Below are 20753 nucleotides of genomic sequence, written 5' to 3' on the forward strand. Positions count from 1 at the left end.
AATCTCAAATAGTCTGTCATCTAAAATCTGCATTTTTTTGTCTGAAATTCATCCAATTTGGTTTTAAATGTATGAAGAAAATTGCACTCTTTAATATATAATGGCACAGCATTCCACTGTTTGACAATTCATTCAATAAATCAATTTGTAGTAATGTTATTTCTTTTAAAATTTCGAATTAGCATATTTACTCCATGTGTCATTGATGACCTCTGTCTAAGACATTCAAGTAAAAACTCTTTTTTAACTAATTTCTTAAGTCTCGCTCTGGAAGTTTGCACTGTAACTTCCAAAAGGCAGAGCAGAGCCTACACTTTTTGTTAGAATCAGATCATGTCTTCACATTCCAAATAAATACTCATATTTCTGGAAACAAAGACATTACTAAAAATGTGTACATTTCATACTCTTCAGCCCAAACTATTCTATAGGGATAGTATTTTATAGGTTCTGGGTTTTAAACTGGATTTTATAAGTCACAGTAAATACTGTAACTATTAAGTTTGTAATATTTTCTAAGCAGTTGACAATATCTCAGTAACTGCTGTAGATACACACATACTGTCATCAGAGTTTTTTCAATCAGCTGAGCACTTTCATATGAAGCTAAGCAGATGAGTGAATGCTAGAAATAGCGAACGCTCATTTGTCGAAGCCAAATGCATGAAACCACAGAATATCAAAGGAAAGGATCAGCAAAATTTTCCCATGGGAAAAATTTGTTGGGCCTTTCTCCGGACTTTGCTGTTTTCTTCACTGTGCTGCAATCTTGGAGTTGGTATATTTAAGGTGGGGGGGCCACAGCCATCCACATCGAGGGGTGTGGGTGGCGAAGCCTCCTACTTTATGTTGCCTGTATATTCTTTTTTTTTTTTTTTTTGGATCTGATCCGTTCCTTCAAATTTTGTGGTTTTGTGCATTTGGGTTCGATAATAGATCGTTCACTATTTCTAGCATTTGATCACATAATATGAACCCAAGCAGATCTGCCTGTGTTGCTTGGTTGTAGAGGTATTTAGGAAAATATGAAACTTATGACAATATAACTAAGTATTATATGAATAATAATTAATACACCCTTGCCTGCTCTATACAGAGGCTAAATATCAATGCAGTTGTGTTTACCATTGTGTAATATTTAAGAAGAAATATTTTAATGCTATGTATGTGGCATGGTTTTTGAATTATTAATGTAAATATGAACAAGGAGCATTTGATGCCTATAGGCGTCAGTAGGATGTAACTTCAGAAGCACCTGGAGGTGTCATTTGGTTGAAATAAATTACTGGCTTTAAAGTTCAAAATTAAATCTACACTTAACCTTCTGTCATACACTGTTTACAAATGCAAATATTATTATGTTATGTCAGATAATGTAAGTTACTCATTCTCTTATTATTATTCCTTATATTATTTAAAATAGCCTAATATATCTTTTACTTCTTTGTGACTTTTTTGTGACCAAACTGGACAATACCAGTACATACAGGGATGATACCTTTCTTTCTTTCTTTCTTTCTTGATGCCCCCTCTCGCTCTACCCATATAAGAACCAAAATTGCACCTTGGCTCACTACAAAAACAGGTAAAATATCCTTCTGCGTAATAAAATCTGGGCCAAATGGAGATCCTCCAAAAACCCATCAGACCACCTTTACTTTAAACAGCTAAGAAATGCCACCAAAAAAGAAATTCTGCTCGATAAATAAAAATATTACCTTCACCTCCAACAAACCCACCAGCAAAAATCACAAAAGCTTTGGTCAGGCATTAACAAGCTACTTCAGCCAGGGCACTCTAAAACTCTTGCCCCATTAGATATCTCCCATAACAACCCGAAGCAAATTGCTGATGCCTTTAACAACTACTTCATTGAAACCATTCACACTCTAGCTAAAACAATACCACCTGTTAGCACTAACCCATTAATCACCACAAACAGCCCAGTTCCCTCCTTTCATATACAACCCGTACCTACATCCCTTGTCTGCACCCTCCTTCAAAAACTCAAACCATGCACCCCTTCAGCTGACTATCTACCAGCCGAATACCTGCAAATAGCAGCTAAAGCCATTGCCTATCCCATTTCCATCCTTATAAATAGAACAATTACAGAAAGCACAATCCCTTCCATCTGGAAAGTCTCCCATATCATCCCTCTACATAAGAGTGGTACTTGTACTGAGATTTCCAACTTCCACCTAATTGCCTTACTCTCTCCAATAGCCAAAATAATGGAAAAATACATCCACCAACAACTACTTGACCACCTTCTCCATAATAACTTACTTGCCAACTGCCAGCATGGTTTCAGGCCATTTCATAGTACCACCACTGCCCTGCTATCCTTTTCTGACTATATAAACAAACATCATAACAAAAACTCTCTTTCTTCTGCTCTATTTATTTTTCCTTTCAAAAGCTTTCGACATGGTTAACCATCACCTACTTATGGACATATTAAAATCCGTATCCCTTGACCCACAGGCATTACTTTGGTTTAAATCCTATCTAGAAAACAGACAGCAAGCAGTACTCTGGGATAATAACCTATCTCTGCACCTCCCTGTTAACATTGGAGTACCTCAGGGCTCTATTTTAGGCCCTCTTCTCTTCTCAGTTTTTATTAATGATTTAAATACCAAAATTTCATAAGCCACCTGTATACAATATGCAGATGATTCTACTTTAATATGTTCAGCTAAGTCCCTAACCTCTGTCCAGATCCTCACCCAAGCAGTATTTAATCTTGTTGAAAACTGGTTCATTTAACATTGCCTCCTTCTTAACCCCAAAAAAACAAAATTATTGCTTTTTGCTCCTACCCAAAAGTCTACTCAATTTCACTTCACAGTAACCTCCAGCAAGATGATCATATTAATACAACTATAAAATCTGTCAACAAAAAAATAGGCTCCCTTTATAGAATCAAACCCTTCCTTACACCAGAAGCTAGAACTACTATTGCCCAGACCCACCTTATCTCTACCCTGTTCTATGCTTCTGCCATTTATACCAATCTATCTAAAAGCAACCTTAGCAAACTTGCAACCAGCTATAACAACATTGCTAGATTTGCCACTGGTACCCCTTTCAGAACCCACCACTGTCTCAACCTCAAACAACTAGGATGGTTAGAACTGCAGAACCACCTACTTTATCAACAATACACCATCACCCAAAAGATCCTTTACCACCCCAAGAATACCCCTATCCTCACTAATCTGATTACCCCATATAAAAAGTTGCCAACACTACGCTCAGCTAATAAGCTTCTAGTTTCCACTATTAAATCAAACAACCAGGCAGGGGACTCACTATTCACTAACACAGTGGGAAAAACCTGGAACCTGCTTCCAAGGGAACTCACATCTCTTTCTTCCACACTGCTTTTCAAAAAATGCATTAAAGAATACCTTACTATACACTGGCTATGTCCCTGCTCTAACCCTGACTAATATCTAAATCCTCATCTCACTCTTCCTAGACTTTTCTGCTCTGTTCTATTACGTTTACCTGGGTTAACCAGTAGCCTTGCCTCTAACTAGTATTTAACAAGATTTCCTTCTTAGTACTTTGTAAGAGTATTCTTACTCTAAATATGCTATCCCCCACAGTACTAGATATAAATTATACTGTCTGTACATCTGTAAAATAAATAAATAAATAAATAAATACATTTTTAACTTTATATTTCTGTTTGCTATTTGTATGTAATATATGATATGTCACTACCTATGCTTGGAGCTTTTCTCCCCGGGCTCTACTGAAAATGGACATATATCCAGTTAGACTAGCCCAGTCAACAAATGTAAAATAAATAAATAAATAAATCATTTCTTTCTTTCTTTCTTTTGTTCATTCGTTCTTCTAAATTATTGAAAATTGATACATTCTCAGTATTATGATCATTTATCTGGTAAGATCTAAAGTCTTCTTTGTTGCCAAAACTCAAAAGTCTGATCCTTGCAAAAATAATGTTCACATTTTTTTCACTATATTTTTACCCTCATGTCTACCAATTATAATCCCTCCCCCATTTATTCCTCTAGCTCTCATCCCTGTTATGAGGACAATTTGAATTGTCTGAAACCACCCCCTAGATGGAAAGATGAGATACCCACATCACTGCATGGGTCCACAATGCCCTTACCCTATGGTTGCACTCTCCCATGTACTTATTAATGAGGGCTACAGACAGCAGCTTGGTTTGCTGAAAGCAACTCCCCAGGCATGTGTATGCAATGCCACCCCACCTCCAAGTGATTGCACCATGATGTGCCTGCTCCTTTTTGGTGTTTCCCAGTAATGGCACATCATTCCTTCTTGCCAGTGCCATCAACTGCCCAAACTGTTGATTGGACCTGGGCACTAGGTCTGCAGTCATTGCTTTTTTCACCCTGTGTCAACACACCTGGTTGTTTGTAGGTTCATATGTACTACTAGGCTATTGATCTATGAGTATATTTAGATGCCTAGCCTTATATCCTCTGGGTAGTTTTCAAGCCTTTCAATTTTGTTTATGGAGAACCCAGAGGTGGACAGAACCAGGAGGTTTCATGAATTTATGATTTCCTATAAATTCCTTCATATTATGTTTGAATAGAATAAGTGAAGTACTTTGCTTTCTATGGAGTGGAACATGGCTCCACAGAAGTAGTATCCTCAGTGATACACTCCTACACCTGCAAATGTATTATATTTATATTTATTTATTTATTAGTTAAGTTTGATGACCAGGGAAGTCCACTGTGCCAATAAGAGCCCATTTTCAGTGGAAGCCTAGGGAGAAAAGCTCCACAATGATTGCAAGTTACATTTTACATGTTACAAAAGGACATAGTTCATACAGCTAATTAAGCATTTAATATTGCAAAAGAGACTGCACTCCCCTGAGTGAGTGTTCATACCACCACTTTACTTGTGAATGTGCAATTGGTCTGACAGGAGAGGGTCTTTTGAGGGTCTATACATCAGAGTAGCCTGTATGGCACTGAAAAGAGGGGCAAGGCTTTGAGATAGATGGTCTGCATAGATTTTATGATTTAGGTGCTGATTTTTTGAATGAAAAAGCTTTGTGGTCATTCCAGTTGTGACAGGGGTTTGGACACATATACACTGAATGAGGCATTTTGTTAGGAGGGTGGCCTAATGGTTAAGGTGTTTGCCTTACAAACACAATGTGCAGGGTTTGAGTCTCACAAGAGATAATTGGCTAGGCTTAAAATGGCTTGCAAGGGCAGTTAGCCTAGTACTAATCTATGAACCTATGAACCTATTATAATCAATGATTTGGCATAAGAGCTGAGTACAGTGGGATGATTACATCCCTGTAACTGGACACAATACTTTTGGATATAAGCTGTGCAAAGATAAAGGACTTCTTTACAATAGCAAATGAGTGTTGCTCAATGGACAGTTGATTTTCCAAATAGGTTTTCAGATCCCTGGCTATAGGATAACCTTTCATGGATGAGTTGTTAATGTGAAATGTGATACTTACAACAGAAGTCATGCTTGCTAAAGAAACTATTTTACATATGTTGGCATTTCATTTCAGTGCATGGTTTTGAGTCCAGATATTTGCTTGGGAAAGGCACTCTTGGAGGATATTGGTATTTTCTGGGGGTTTATGATAGTGCCCAGTCTACAGTCACATTTGGAAGACATAAAGCTGAAACGCTAGCATGTTCTTAAAGGATCATTTGCATACATCCCATGTCAACACTACAGGAGGTTTAAGTTACTGCACAGTGAAGGATGTAACTTGGCTGAGTCTTGCTTACAATTTGCAAATGGTTTGTCTCTGTGACTTCTTACTCTTTGGTTTATATATATATATTGATGTGACCTGCCTGCACTCTGCTCTGATAGTGCCCTTCTGAGTAACTGCAATCTAAATTTTCTACATTCCAAATACTGTATGTGTGTGTGTGTGTGTGTGTGTGTGTGTGTGTGTGTGTGTGTGTGTGTGTGTGTGTGTGTGTGTGTGTGTGTGTGTGTGTATATATATATATATATATATATATATATATATATATATATATAATAAGCTTTTTCTTTTTCATTGCAATAACTAACTGATGTGCATATTTAATTTTAGTTCACACCTTACATAACTGTAGGACTCTGTGAAGTGCAATATAAATCACACTGTGCAATATTCATGCTGACCATTCCATACGCTGCTTAGTTTTTATGTTATAATAAGGTCATGCACATGTTGTTACTCAGTTCTATTTATATGTAAACTGTGCCTTGACATTTTGTTATTATTTTACTCTATTTTTACTTTTATTTTATGTTATTTTTTTCTCCTTCTCAGTATGTATGTTTTTGCACTGGGAATGAAGCATCACAGTTTCATTCAGCTACACCGTGGTACACTTCGAAATGAAAATAAAGCTTTCTTTGACTTGACCTGACTTGACTTGCAAGTGTTTAGTGTGAATGTGTTTGTGTGTGCGTGTGCATGTGTGTGTGTGTGTGTGTGTGTGTGTGTGTGTGTGTGTGTGTGTGTGTGTGTGTGTGTGTGTGTGTGTGTGTGTGTGTGTGTGTGTGTGTGTGTGTGCGTGTATGTATACGTACATATACAGACACACACACACACACACACACACACACACACACATTTCACATATATATATATATATATATATATATATATATATATATATGTATATGTATATATATATATATATATATATATATATGGATCTGCTTCTAAACCTGAACCTCATATAACCAAACTTCATTTTCACAAGGTGAAAATAGTGAAAGCTGAAATACTCGAATGGCAAACTTTTCCCAGGGTAAGTAAACACTTTCCCAACATGCATTTTTCTTCACGGTAGTGTGATCCCAGAGTTGGTATATATAGTTGGGGGTTACTTTTTCGGTGTGTGTTTTGTGTAAGTTTGGGTAGAGTGCAGGCAGGTCAGAATGTAGACAGTGGTAAATGGGCTGGTATTAGAGATGGGAATGTGTTATGTGAGTGTTAGCCGGTCACAGTTAAAGGAAGGGTTAGGTATGGGGATAGCTTTAGTGTTGCACATGTTTATGGGTGTTCGTGTGTGTGTGTGTGTGTGTGTGTGTGTGTGTGTGTGTGTGTGTGTGTGTGTGTGTGTGTGTGTGTGTGTGTCTGTGCTGAGCCTGTTTTGTGTTGTGGTAGTGTTATGGAAAGGGTTTTTCTAAGGTAAACTGCTGGGCTAGGATTAGGAGCAGGTTTAGGGTTAAGGTTAGCACACATTAGTAAGCTGGTGCAGGAGGACAGAATTTTCCCCTCATTCAATGTTGCTACAGTGACCTTTTTGAAGATGTTGACCAGGTTATATAGGCAGAATCTGCCAATAAATAATCTGAACTTGCTTGTGTCGAGAATCTGTAGGTTATCTATATCCTTATTTATTAATTCCATAATTAACTTTTTGATAGACTGGCAGATGAGGCTTGTTAGGCTTATGGGTCTATAATTACCTTGTTCCATTAAAGCTCCACAATTTTTGCAATGTAGAAATTGCATGTATAACATAAATCATTTAATCAAAAAACAGTGACATACCTACTAGTAGTCTTGGTAGTATCAAATGCGAATCCAGCTATGTATGAAACAAGTCTATAAATAAGATACAAGGCCAACTATACATATTTCCCAATGAAAATCAGCTTAATGGTATTGCAAGTTTGATAGAAAAGTCCAAGGTATGGAACTTTCCTAATAAGAACAATTGTAGCAATGGAGTAGTGGCCCCAGAAGTTACTAAATAATGAGGACAACTGTAGAAAATGTTGGAGATATAAATACATTTACTTCTACCTTACACTGTATATATGGCAGCAGCTTAAGCAACAAGGAGTGGTTAAGGAGTTTGGTCAGTATCCTGACATGAAAATTTATATAGAACAGACTGCAGCCCTGATGTTTTTCAGGGCATAAGTAATACCTATATACTTCATAATGTTAAAAAAACCTGTTATGTGACAGAAAGTAATACCCATTGACATAGTCATGCTTTTGTTACATAACCGATCGGTAGAAACATGAGCTACCCAGGAATCAACACTGTACAGGGCTGGCAAAGGAGGCTGAGAACATGTATGAGCAGCCAATGCAAATTTCTCTATGGTATACTGCAACCACTACAAACCAAATAGATTGTGACAATGTCCTGAATGACTACATCAGGAGGGGCTTACCATAGTTGATGATGAAAAGAGTAAGGAGCTAGAGAAAGAGTCAGCTGTTGTCCATCTTAGAGAAGAAAACATTCTACTGCACAGCAAACTTTTTCAGAGATGTACCTATTAACGTCTGAGTAAAAATATCATCACAAGTAGCTTTATACCAAATGAACCACTCATTCGATGCAAATGGCACACACGCACACAGACACAAGCACACATACAGCAGACACACATGCAAACAAGTGCGCATACATATGCACTTATACATGCACATATATACATATAATTTCATACCTCACTGAGTAAATATAAATATATATGCATAATATATGCAAAGCCACTTAGCTTGGGATCCAGAGTCTACTACTCAGAAGGGGGACAGGCTAGAAATGGTGTCGGAATTGTGGTGAGAGATTAGCTTCAGAAGGCAGTAAGGGATATCATCAGAATTAATGACACACTCCTGGCAATCAGACTCCAGTGTAATGATAAGGCAGTACTCATAATCGCAGCCTATGCCCCACAGCAGGGTAGTGATAGTGAGAAAAAGAGTGCATTCAGACAACAATTGCAGGGCCTACTAGGTGAAACAGGACAACATGAATTGGTGTTGATAATGGGTGACTTGAATGCACATATCGGGACAGACAGAACAGGATATGAGGACTGTCTGGGTCCACATGGGTGGGGCAACAGGAATAAAGAAGAAGAAGCCATTCTAGACTTCTGTCTGGCAAATGGCTTAACAGTAGCCAAAACATGGTTCAGAAAGAGAGACAGTCACAAAATCACATACACAAGTAGCCAAAATGCAACTCAGGTAGACTTCCTCCTAGTAGAAAATGGCACTGAGGTAGAATCCATGATTGCAAAATCATCCTCAGTGAAACAGTTGGCACACAGCATAAACCACTAGTTGCCACAATCAGCTGCAAGCAGTGGACAGGGAAGGCTCTTAGGTCAACAGAGACCAGGCTGAAGACCTGGAAGTTGACTTGAGAGAAAGTACAACAGTTTAAAGAATTACTCAGGGCTCTTGCAGCCAAGAAAAGGAGGAAATAGGTGCAGTCGAACAAGAATGGCAGCAACTAAAAACAGCATGTGTTAGGACTACAAAAGAGATATGTGGCCAAACCAGGTATGGAAATAAGGCACGTAAGGAAAGTTGGTGGTGGAATGCAGAAGTCCAGTAAGTCATCAGAAGAAAGAAGGAATGCAGGAATTAGTGGGAGATAGAAAAGACTGACCAGGCTAGGAAGGACTACTGGGTGGCTAACAAAGAAGCTAAGAAAGAAATTGCAATAGCAAAGAATAGGGTATCGGAGGCACTCTACCAACTTCTGGAAAGTGAGTCAGTAAATGGCACAAAGAAACTATATCAGGTTGAAAGGCAAAGACAGAATAATAAAGAAGATAGTCAGGCACACTTCATAAGGGATGCCAGCAACAACCCTGCTCACCAGTATACAGGCCTTCAAAGGCAGATGGAAGGAATATTTCCAGCAGCTTCTGAATGAAGAAAATCCCACAGAAGCTGTACTGCCCCAGAAACAGCCTATGATGAGAGAAGAAGAGGAGCCCACCCTAGAAGAAGTAAGAACATCACTAAGGAAAATGAAGTCAGGGAAAACAACAGGCTCAGATGAGGTTACAGCAGATATGATAAAGATGCTGGGTGAGATAGGGGAGAAATGGCTCCTGAGGGTACTAATAGCAGTGTGGAGAAAAAGGTATATCCCAGATGACTGGAGAATAAGCATACTTGTGCAAGTGTATAAGAAAAATGGGGATATCCACAACAGTGGGCAGTACAAAGGCATCAAACTCCTTTCACATTGCATGAAAGTTCTGGAGAGGGTGATTGATAAATGGATATGCAGAGCAGTAGAATGTAAGATGGGAGATGAGCAGTTCAGATTCAGATCCAGATGCAGCACAAATTACCTGATGCTTGCAGTGAGACAGATACTTGAGAAGAAGCTGGAGATGAGGAAAGAGTCCAACAGGACATTCTTTGACTTGGAGAAAGCATATGACAAGGTCCCAGGAAAACTGATCTGGGCAGTGCTGCAGTGGTTTGAAGTCCCAGAAACATTGGTAGAATTCATGCAGACTATGTACAAGGACCTAATGACTCAACTACAAATAGTGTTCGGCCTCACAAAGGGGTTACCAGTGGGTGTACACCAGGGTTCAGCTCTGAGCCCACTGCTGTTCATACTAGTGATGGACTATATTAGCAAACAGGTCCGAGAGGAAAGATCAACAAAGCTGCTGTATGCAGATGATGTGGCATTACAGGCTGACTCTGAGCTAGAACTTCAGTACAGGATAGGAGAAGGGAATGCAAAACTGAAGGCACATGGCATGAAACTAAGCACAGATAAGATGGTGGCAATGGCAGCAAATTGGGGAAATCAGAAGAAGCTGAGAATAGAGATAGAAGGGAAGATAGTGGAACAGGTAAACAGCTTCAAGTATCTGGGAAGGGTGGTTGAGGAGAAGGGAAGTCTGAATGAAGAGGTCAAAGCTAGAATCAGAGGGGCTGCAGCCAAGTGGCATAGAGTGTCAGGTATAGTCTATGATAGAAGAAAGCCAAAGAAGCTGAAGAGTAAGGTGTACAAGAAAGTGATGTGACCAGTACTACTGTATGGTACAGAAACCTGGGCAGTAAAGGCAGAACAGTTGAAGAAGCTAGAGGTGATGGAAAGGAAGTGCCTGAAAAGGGGAGTTGGATGCACCCTGTGGGACAGACAAAGAAATAAGGACATAAGAGCAGAAGGCAAAGAAGCTCCAAATGCAGAAAGGATCAAAGAGAACAGATTGCAGTGGTTTGGACACATGCAGAAAAGCAGAAGAAAATCTGGTGAGGAAGATTTGGGTCAGACAGGACGAAGGTAAAAAGAAATGAGGACATCCAGCAAAGAGGTGGATGGATTGTGTGAAAGAAGATCTGTGACAGTCAGGCATGAGTGTTAAAGAAAGCAGGAGTGTGGTACTGAATCGAGAGAGTTGGTGACAGTTAAAACAATACCCCAACCCCATGTAGAAAAAATGGAAAAGGGGGCTGATGATGATGATGATATATATATATATATATATGTGTGTGTGTGTGTGTGTGTGTGTGTGTGTGTGTGTGTATACATATATATATATATATATATATATATATATATATATATATATATATATATATATATCTTTAAATCTCTCTCTCTATCTGCCTAGATATATTTATATATATATATATATATATATATATATATATATATATATATATATATATATATATATATATATATATATATATATATATATATATATATATATATATATATATATATATATATATATATATATATATATATATATATTTTTTTTTTTATATATATATATAGAGAGAGAGAGAGAGAGAGAGAGAGAGAGAGAGAGGGCCCTTGTGATTAAACCATGCCATCCAAGGGTAAACCTTCTGTATATCACACCCACTCATTAGTTATTGCTACATTAAGTCCCCAGTTAGCTGATCTTATTCAGATAAACAATCTCTGCGACAAAGGGCCTGTGGACAGAATTTCTGAGAGGTAAAAGTAAGTGATACTATGAATAATACAGCAGCATGTGGAAAGTATCAGATGTTTCAAATGGGTCTATATCATAAAACTGAACATTTAGGTTGTCGAACACCTAAATGTTGACACCTAAACAGAAAAAACTGAAAACCGTGAACGGCCACTTCCGCTAATTTTTTCATAGGAAAGAAATTTGCTTGGCCGTTATAGGGAATTTGCCCTTTTCCCCAATGTAGAGAGATCTCTGAGTTGGTATATTTAGTTAGGGGGTGAGGGGCCACAGCCCCCCCCCCACACCGGGGGGTGTGAAGCCCCCCACTTGATTAGGGTTTGAAAGTTTGTTTTCCTGTCTGCCGGCCAAGCAAATTTTTTCCCTGTGAAAAAATTTGCGGAAGTGGCCATTCGCGGTTTTCAGCTTTTGCTGTTTAGGTGTCTACATTTAGGTGTTCAACAGCCTAAACATTTGATTTTATAATATAGACCAGTTTCAAACATTATAGATTAATAATGAAACAACAAGGAAAATCACAATGTATAAGCAACAACAAAGACCAACAGTAGTCCAGTCTCTATTTCAGATAGATAAATTTATTCTTTGAAGTTCTTTCTTCTCCAACAGCCTTTACAGAGATTATCTTACTCTGTAAAGGCTGAACTGAATAAATTTTATCTGAACTTATATATTATAGATTAATAGTTACCATAAACCATTCAGTCAACCATCAGATCTACAACTTGTGTTTTAAAACTGAGGCATAGAATTTTAAGAGCTTCATTAATAAAAAGATTTGTTTTTAATTATAATTGCAAATAGGTTACAGCAAATGCATTCAAAGTATATGATGTTAATGCAACAGGGTAATCAATTTTTTTTCATTTAGTCTGACAATGTTTGTAACATGCTTATGTGGCTTAATTGCAGTGTACCCCTCAGCCGCAAATATATAGCTTAGTTTTATTACATTAAGGCTGACAGGCTACCAATGATTCTGTTAAAGGCTGCTAGAGGAGTCTTGGTCTGTTTAAGTGATGTTTTCAGTTCTGCAAAATAAGCCTATGAATGTATGCAGAGCGATGCTCAAGTTTCAGGATAAAGCTCACTGTATCATATGTGGTGCACTGTACTTTTAGACATGCTTATGGATACTTTTATCATATCATTTTTTTTTTTGTGGCTGTGAAGGGACAGAGAAAATAACAAAAGGACAATTGAAGTCTCAAACTCTAAACTTGAAGGGATTTTTTTAATCTCAAAGAATGGCAAAGACTAGCATTTTCAGGAGACAGAGGGGATGTCATGCTGTTGAATATCTTGTTTCTCAGCATGGGTTCTGTCTAGCTAAATTCAAACTCCACAGTACAGAAAGGGTCAGACCTATTTTAAGACACCCTTTTGGGACTACATACAGTCAGGCATCTTGTGATGACAAAGCGACCAGTCACAGAATAGCCTTGTTCTAAAGATATGAATTTAACTCAAAATCTAGTAAAAAAACACATCCCACATTGCCTGCACTATAGGAAATGCATCACATCAGCTGTTTCAGTTACTGTTCTTTACATGCTCAGAAAAATACCTGAAATCATATGTGAATTTTTGTTTTTTTGAATTAGCATTAATTGTTCCACATCTGTAGCATTTCTCTCTTCCTCCATAAAGAATATCTTGCTGCCATTAATGTGTGTTATAAAATGTTATGGGCTACACTCAGTGTCACATGTTATATATAAAACTTGTGCAGTTTTTCTTATGATATTGATCAGCCTTCTTTTAGCCAGACTGTCTAAAATCTCTTTGCTTAGTTACAGGAATACAGCAAATTTATAGTCAAATTAGTGTAACACAGGATAAGAAGGATGCCCTATAGTCCTAAGTGCTTATATTTGCTAAAAGAAAGTAAAGTTGTGTACACTTACCATAAATGTAGATGTTCGAGTGTATTCACTGTTGCAGTCATTACATTTGGGTAATCTGCTGACAGGTAGCCCTCAGTCGGCCTGATTAACAAAGTCTTGGGTCCTGCATCGGTTGCTGTCCCTTCTTCCATGATGTCAGGTTGTCAGGGGTATAAAACATGCAGCCGACGCCATTACATCAGTTTTTCTTGCCCCAGATGTCAGGTGCCCACCAAATGGGGAGCAAAATATATATGTATATAATTTAAAACACAAAACATATACCTCCAAACAAAAGCAAATACACCAAAAAGGCTTTTAAGCATAGTGAAAGAAATGAGAGGTATAGTAAAGAGAAAAACGGGGCTGGAGGGAGGGTAACCAGGACTGCAACAGTGAATACACTAACATCTACATTTATGGTAAGTGTACACAATTGTACTACGTTCTTCATGTTTCACTGTTACAGTCATAACATTTGGGTAGAATCCCAAAAGCTATGGTTGGGAGGATGGAATTATACAGCATTAGGAGCAGCGATACGGCCCTGCAGGACAGCAGTGGCAAAGCCTGCTCTGGATTTAGAGAAAAGAGGTAAATAGTAATGCTTGGTGAACGTATGAACTGAGCTCCAGGTAGCAGCTTCTAGAATGACTCTGGTAGGAACCCCTCTGAGAAAGGCTGCAGAAGTAGAAGCAGCCCTGATGGAATGGGATCTGATCCCCTTGGGGATAGGTTTACCATGGTGCATGTAGCAGAAACGAATACAATGGCACTTTGAAATAGTCTGCTTTGAAATAGCCTTTCCCTCTGCCCCTGCAGCAAATGCCACCAGTAGTTGTTCAGATGTTCTTAGAGATTTTGTCCTGTTTAAGTAGAATCTAAGTTGTCTGTCTACATCCAATGAATGCAGAATCCACTCACCCTTGTTCTGTGGATTGGGGAAGAAAGTTGGCAGATGAATAGTCTAATTAAGAGCCACACTGGATACCACCTTAGGCATAAAGGATGGATTGGTCCTTAGAGCCACCCTGTCCGGATGGAAAATAATGAAAGGCTCAACTGCCATAACAGCCTGTAATTCTGAAATCCTTCTAGCTGAAGTGACTGCTAAAAAGGAAAGCTGTTTTCCAAGAGATAAATTTTAGGTCTGCAGTAGCAGGTGGCTCAGATGGAGGTAGATTGAGTTTTTCCAAAACAAAATTGAGGTCCCATGCAGGAGTTGGTGCTCTTCTGGGAGGTCTTACATTTTTGGCCCCTCTGAAATACTGCTTTAGCAGAGGATGAGAGAAGAGGGGAAGTTCTGTGTTGTAATGAGCTGAAATGGCAGAGGCATGGACTTTTAAGGAAGAAAAAGATAGGCCCTTGTGAAGCATCTCAGTTAAGTATTGTAGAATCTGAGGAATATTGGACACTGCTGTGCTTATTCCTTGTGATTGGTTCCAGGCACAGAATCTTTTCCATTAGTCAGCATAAGATTTTCTAGTACTAGGCCTTCTAGCCTCCAAAATGACATCCATCACAGGTTTGCTGAGAGATGCCATGGGTGAAATTAGTTGATTAGCCACACTGCAAGATTCAAAGTTTGGAGCTGAGTGTGCAGAATTTGGTAGTTCTGCTGAGACAGTAGGTAAGGTGTCTGAGGCAGGTGCCACGGAGGAAGGTGTGACACATTGCGCAGGAGTGGCTACCAGTGTTAGTGAGGCAAGTCTGGAGCAATCAGAATCATTTTTGGTTTGTCCTGTATGACTTTTAGTAGGACTTTGGAGAGCAGAAGCAGAGGGAGAAAAGCATAGACTGATAGGTTTATCCAGCTGAATGATAGAGCATCCACTTTCCAAGCTTTTTTGTGATGAATTATTGTGCAGAATTTGTACAACTGATAGTTCTGGAGTGAGGCAAAAAGATCTATGTCTGGGCTCCCCCATTTGCATGTCAACATGTTGAAAACATGTGGTTCCAGTTTCCAATCATGTGGGTCCATGAGATTTCTGCTTAGTTCATCTACCAGAGTATTTAGCTTTCCTGGCAGGAATTGAGCTTGTAGATGTATTTGATGTCAAGGTCGTGTTCCACAATGCCATGGCTAGTCTGCAAAGGGGGTAGGAATGTGTACCCCCCTGCTTGTTTATGTACCACATGACTGTGGTGTTGTCTGTCTTTATCAGTAGTTGTCCTGGATGAAGGTAGTCCTTGAAGGCTGTCAGAGCATTCTGTACAGCTAGCATCTCTTCCTGATTGATATGTAGGTGCATTTGATTTGGGCTCCATTTGCACTGAATGCATTTCCCTGCCAGATGTGCCCCCCAAGCATAGTCTATAGTTAGGGTTTGGGTGGCAGGGGGTGGAGTGAATGGCAGTCCCTTGTTTTGGTGGCAGGCCTCTGCCCACCATAGGAACTCTAATTGCAGGCAAGGTATAATAGGAATCATTGTTTCGAGGCTGTGATAATGTTGACCCCATAAACTTTGAGGTACCAAGTTTCATCATATGCAGTCTTGCAAATGGAATTAGAAGAATGCAGGAGGCCATGAACCCCAAGGCCTGCAGAATTTGACTTGCAGATAGTTGGGTTTTTGTGGCCACCTGTTTGAAGTAAGTCATGAATTGAATTTGCTTTTCTGGCATAAGGTAAGTCATCTGGGCAGTTGTATTCAAGCTTGCACCCAGAAATGTAATTTTTTGAGAGGGTACCAGTTGTGATTTATTTTCGTTTATGGTGTACCCTAGACAAGTTAGAACCCTTTTTACAAACACCAGATGCTTTAGAAGAGTGTCCTTGTTTTCTGCCTGAATTAGACAATCATCCAGATATGGATAAATTTGAATATTTCTTTGCCTGCAAAATACAATTACTGGTGCCAGGCACTTTGTGAAGACCCTGGGCGCAGTAGATAAGCCAAAGAACAGTGCAGAGAACTGGTAATGCAAGTAGCCTGCTTTGAAGTGGAGGTATCTTCTGCAAGATTCCCTGATTGGGATATGTAGGTAAGCCTCTTTTAAGTCTAGAGTTACCAACCAGGCATCTTTGCTTAGCATAGGTAGTAACTGTTGAAGAGTCAGCATCTTGAATTTTGGAATGTGCAGAAATGTATTTAGGATGGATAAGTCCAGAATTGGCCGCAGTGATTTGTCTTTTCTGGGTATCAGGAAAAGTCTTGAATAGAAACCTTGTCACTTTTCCTCTTCTGGTACTGGTTGAATAGCCCCCATATTCATGAGGGACAGAACTTGTTTCTGGGCCTCTGCCCACTGATTTGGAGGCAAATCTGGCCATCCGTTTGCGATTGGCAACGTGTGGAAATGAAATCTGTATCCCTGGGATACTATATTTAAAACCCATTTGTCCTGGGTAATCAGTTGCCACTTTCGTGCATGAAGTGCCAGTTTTCCCCCCAAAGGCCGGCCAAAAGGTAAGTGCTTGGTGATTGTAGAGGAAAGTCATTGAGACTGTTTACCATAGGGAGGTGCCTTGTTGCTTCAGGGTTTGGAGGTGGAGGCACCCCATTGTTATGTTCTAAAATTCCTTGTGACTGAAACCTGGAGCCTTTGGAATGTCTGGATTTGACTTGAGTGGCTCTCGAGGGAACTGGAAAGGACCAGTTCTTAGTAGGCCAGTGCCTACTAAATCTGGGTGGCTGCACTTTTAAGAAATCTTTCACAGTTTGCATAGATTTAGCTTTATCTTCCATCTTTTTTATAAATTCTTCAGCCTTATTACCAAAGAGACTGTCCTGTTGTAAAGGAGCATCCAACAATTTTGCTTTAACATGATCAGGCAGATTTTGGTCTTTGAGCCAAGCATGCCTTCTTATCACAGATCCAGTTACAGCAGTCCTGCAAGAGGCCTCCAAAGAATCAAAACCACATTGCAAAGTATGTTTTCCAACTTGTTTAGCTGAATGTAATAAATCTTGCAACTTTATATTTTCCACACAGTCAGAGATCAACATCATTTTCTGTTTAAGTAGTCCCATGACATGCTGTTGATATTTAAGCATATGAAATTGACTGTTTAAAGCCCTGATTGCCAAGGTTGCAGATGTGTAAACCTTTATACCCCATCTATACAGCGCCCTGGAATCTCTGTCAGAAGGGGTAAGATTTTTAGCAGTAGAGACCTTAATGCCCTTGGGACCCTGAGAAATGGTTTCAGAATCAGCAGTAGGGTTTTTGAAAAGTAATTTGTGGGAGTCAGAAACCCTGTAGTATCTGTCTGGCTTACTAGGAGCTGGAGGCAGAGAATCAGGAGTCATACTGGATTCTGAAAAAACATCATCAACAATGTCTAGAACAGGAGGTATAGCCAAAGGCCTATGTTGAGGAAGAAGAAGAAAATCCCTAAGTCTCTTTTTAGATTCATAGAAATCCTGACTTTCCCAGTGGAAGTGTCCCCTTAAGGTATGTAAAGTTTCTCCAAAAGAGAAATCCTCAGGGGGAGAAGCAGAAGGGATGGAATCTTCTGCATCAGAGTCCTCATAATTAGGTATAGATAAATCCTGTTCAGAAGAAGAATCAGAAGAAATGGAAACTTGATCTGAAGATTCATGGTCAGTGCCTTGCCTAGGCCTCTTAGCAGGAGGGGGATGGCTACCCCTAATCAAGGTAATTAAATCTTCAGCCATTTTGATCATTTGTTTTTTAGGCATTGGGGCCTGTACACATGGCCCAAGCATAGTTTTTTTAGACATAGAAGTAGATTTTGACCTTAGTTTTGAAGATGACGTCAGTTTAATATACAAATCTTTAGGCCTGAGAACACCCTCAGAAGCTAGTGCCTGCACAGCGGCTCCGGACCCATCTAAGGTAGAGACATCCGTGGGTTCAATACTTGAAGCATCTCGTGGCATACCGGACTCTGAATGGGTCTCAGTAGAGGCCTGTGAATCAAAAGTAGCAGGAATCAGGGGCTGCAAAAGCACCTCACTGAGTACCGGTGAACTGGCGATTGGCTTAGGAGAAGCGTCATCGTCGGTTTTGGACCTCGACGGTCTGTCTCTGTCTTTTTCTTTGCATTTTTGAGGTATTCCGGTAGTTGGATTTCTAACCAACAACATTTCTGGATAGTTAAATCTTGAGCCAAAATATTTAGAAGCAAAAATATACTGACGTTTAATCGTGCATTGATTATATTTAGCACAAAACCAACAGCAAGGCACGTTGTGGTCAGGTCCTAGGCAAGGAATACAGTACAAATGAAAATCCTTATGAGGTATTCGCTTCCAATATGTAATGCAATTATTAACTTTTACTGACATAGGTAAGGAGCAAGAAAAAGCTTCCCCAATGGGGTACTTAGCTTTTAGTTGAAGACTTTGGTTCTGAAACTCGAAAACGAAAATTTCAGGAGTCGGCCGTCCGGCACTTGCAAACTGCTTCTGCTTCGGGCACTGCGCGGCAAGAAAGACAGATGTAATAGCGTTGGCTGTATGTTTTATACCCCTGATGACCTGACGTCATGGAAGAAGGGACAGCAACCGATGCAGGACCCAAGACATTGTTAATCAGGCCAACTGAGGGCAACCTGCCAACATATTACCCAAATTTAATGACTGCAACAGTGAAACATGAAAAACATCTGCAAAGCTGAGTGCTACACCATAATTCTCTGCTTCACATGCTTTGACTGCGCCTAACCAAGTCACCTGATCTTGCATTGCATTATATGCTAATATAGCAATTCTGAGTCCTTCCAGTAATTCCAATTTTATAGGACACTCTGTGATTTCAGTAAATTTCTTGTATTTCATCACTCCAGTTTAATTGGTGGGAGGCACTAGATTTTCTTTGGGGTACTTGTGACTCTCACTTTTAGATGTCCAAAGAGCAGCTGCAACATTTCCTTATTTAAGACTTTTCTATGTGCCCTTCTATGATACAACTCTCTAGCAAATAGTTCAGCTCAGGGCAACTCTCTTTCAGTTATCTTCCATCCTAGAGTAGCTTTAAACTCATTGGCTCTGTAATGAGAATTTTCATTTTATTCCAGTAGTAACTAATGTTGACACATGAGAAGGGGAGCCTTAATGTTAACTAGTTCATTCCAGTTTTGCACGTCAGAGCCACACACTCCAGGGATCTAAACTTTGTCATCACAATGAACAAAACATGCTGGAGGGATAGGTTCCTGACCCAAAGGCTCCCCATACTCTGGAATAGACTGCCCTTGCATGTCAAGCAGAGCACCTCCTTGGCCTTTTCAATAAGAACCTTGACAATTGGATGGGAGATAGGAAATTCACCCCGGGGATCATGTCAGTCGCCCTGCTAGACAGGGGTCCAAGGAAGTAAATATTGTGGGAAGAAATATCCAGGGAATTGTTATGGCTAGGCTTGTATAGGCCCTAGGGCTGATAGCCTAGTACCAACCTATAAACCTATGCCTTATAATATCCATGCATTAGCACTCTGAAGTACTACCTGTGATGGTGGAAATCCCCAAGCAGGCTATCATGGTGTGTGCTTGATTTAAGACACCAGACACTTGGGAAACCACAATTAGTGGGTACTAGTGTGTTGCATGTATTTTCTATACATGTTGAAGCACATGTATAGCACTAAAACATACTCATTTCATTAGGATCGCACTCAGCTTAGCACTAACCCAAACTGATCCCAAAGATAATATTGATGATTAGGCATAACCATATCTCATGTCCTGTCAGAAGATAATGGAGTTTTTTTATGACATCATGCACAATTATACCATCATCACACTTACAGACAATGCTTTTTTTTTTGATGACTATGCTTTATCAAATTAATTTGTCATTTATTACTTTATAACACATTCCCTTTCTCTCTCTCTAACACAGACAATATTTAGGCTTTTGCAATTTTTAAACATACTTTTCTGTCAGCTATTTTTATTACTTATTCGTTGCTGAAAGTATTACAGATCTTGATTCCTCACTGATAGCCTTATCTTATGCCCTTGTGAAGTATCCCTCACAGGCTGTGGACATGAGGGACTTGTCTTTTGTGATGAGTCAATATTGGTTAATGAGCATTTTCCAAGTACATTGTGACTAGCGTAGTCATCAATTTCTGCTGGTTGTGACAACTGTTTATCCAACTGTCATTTTTGTCTACTCTCTCCAT

This window comes from Protopterus annectens, chromosome 1.part0 (assembly GCF_019279795.1).
Source record: "Protopterus annectens isolate FY-2018-M chromosome 1.part0, PAN1.0, whole genome shotgun sequence".
Lineage (NCBI taxonomy): Eukaryota > Metazoa > Chordata > Ceratodontiformes > Protopteridae > Protopterus > Protopterus annectens.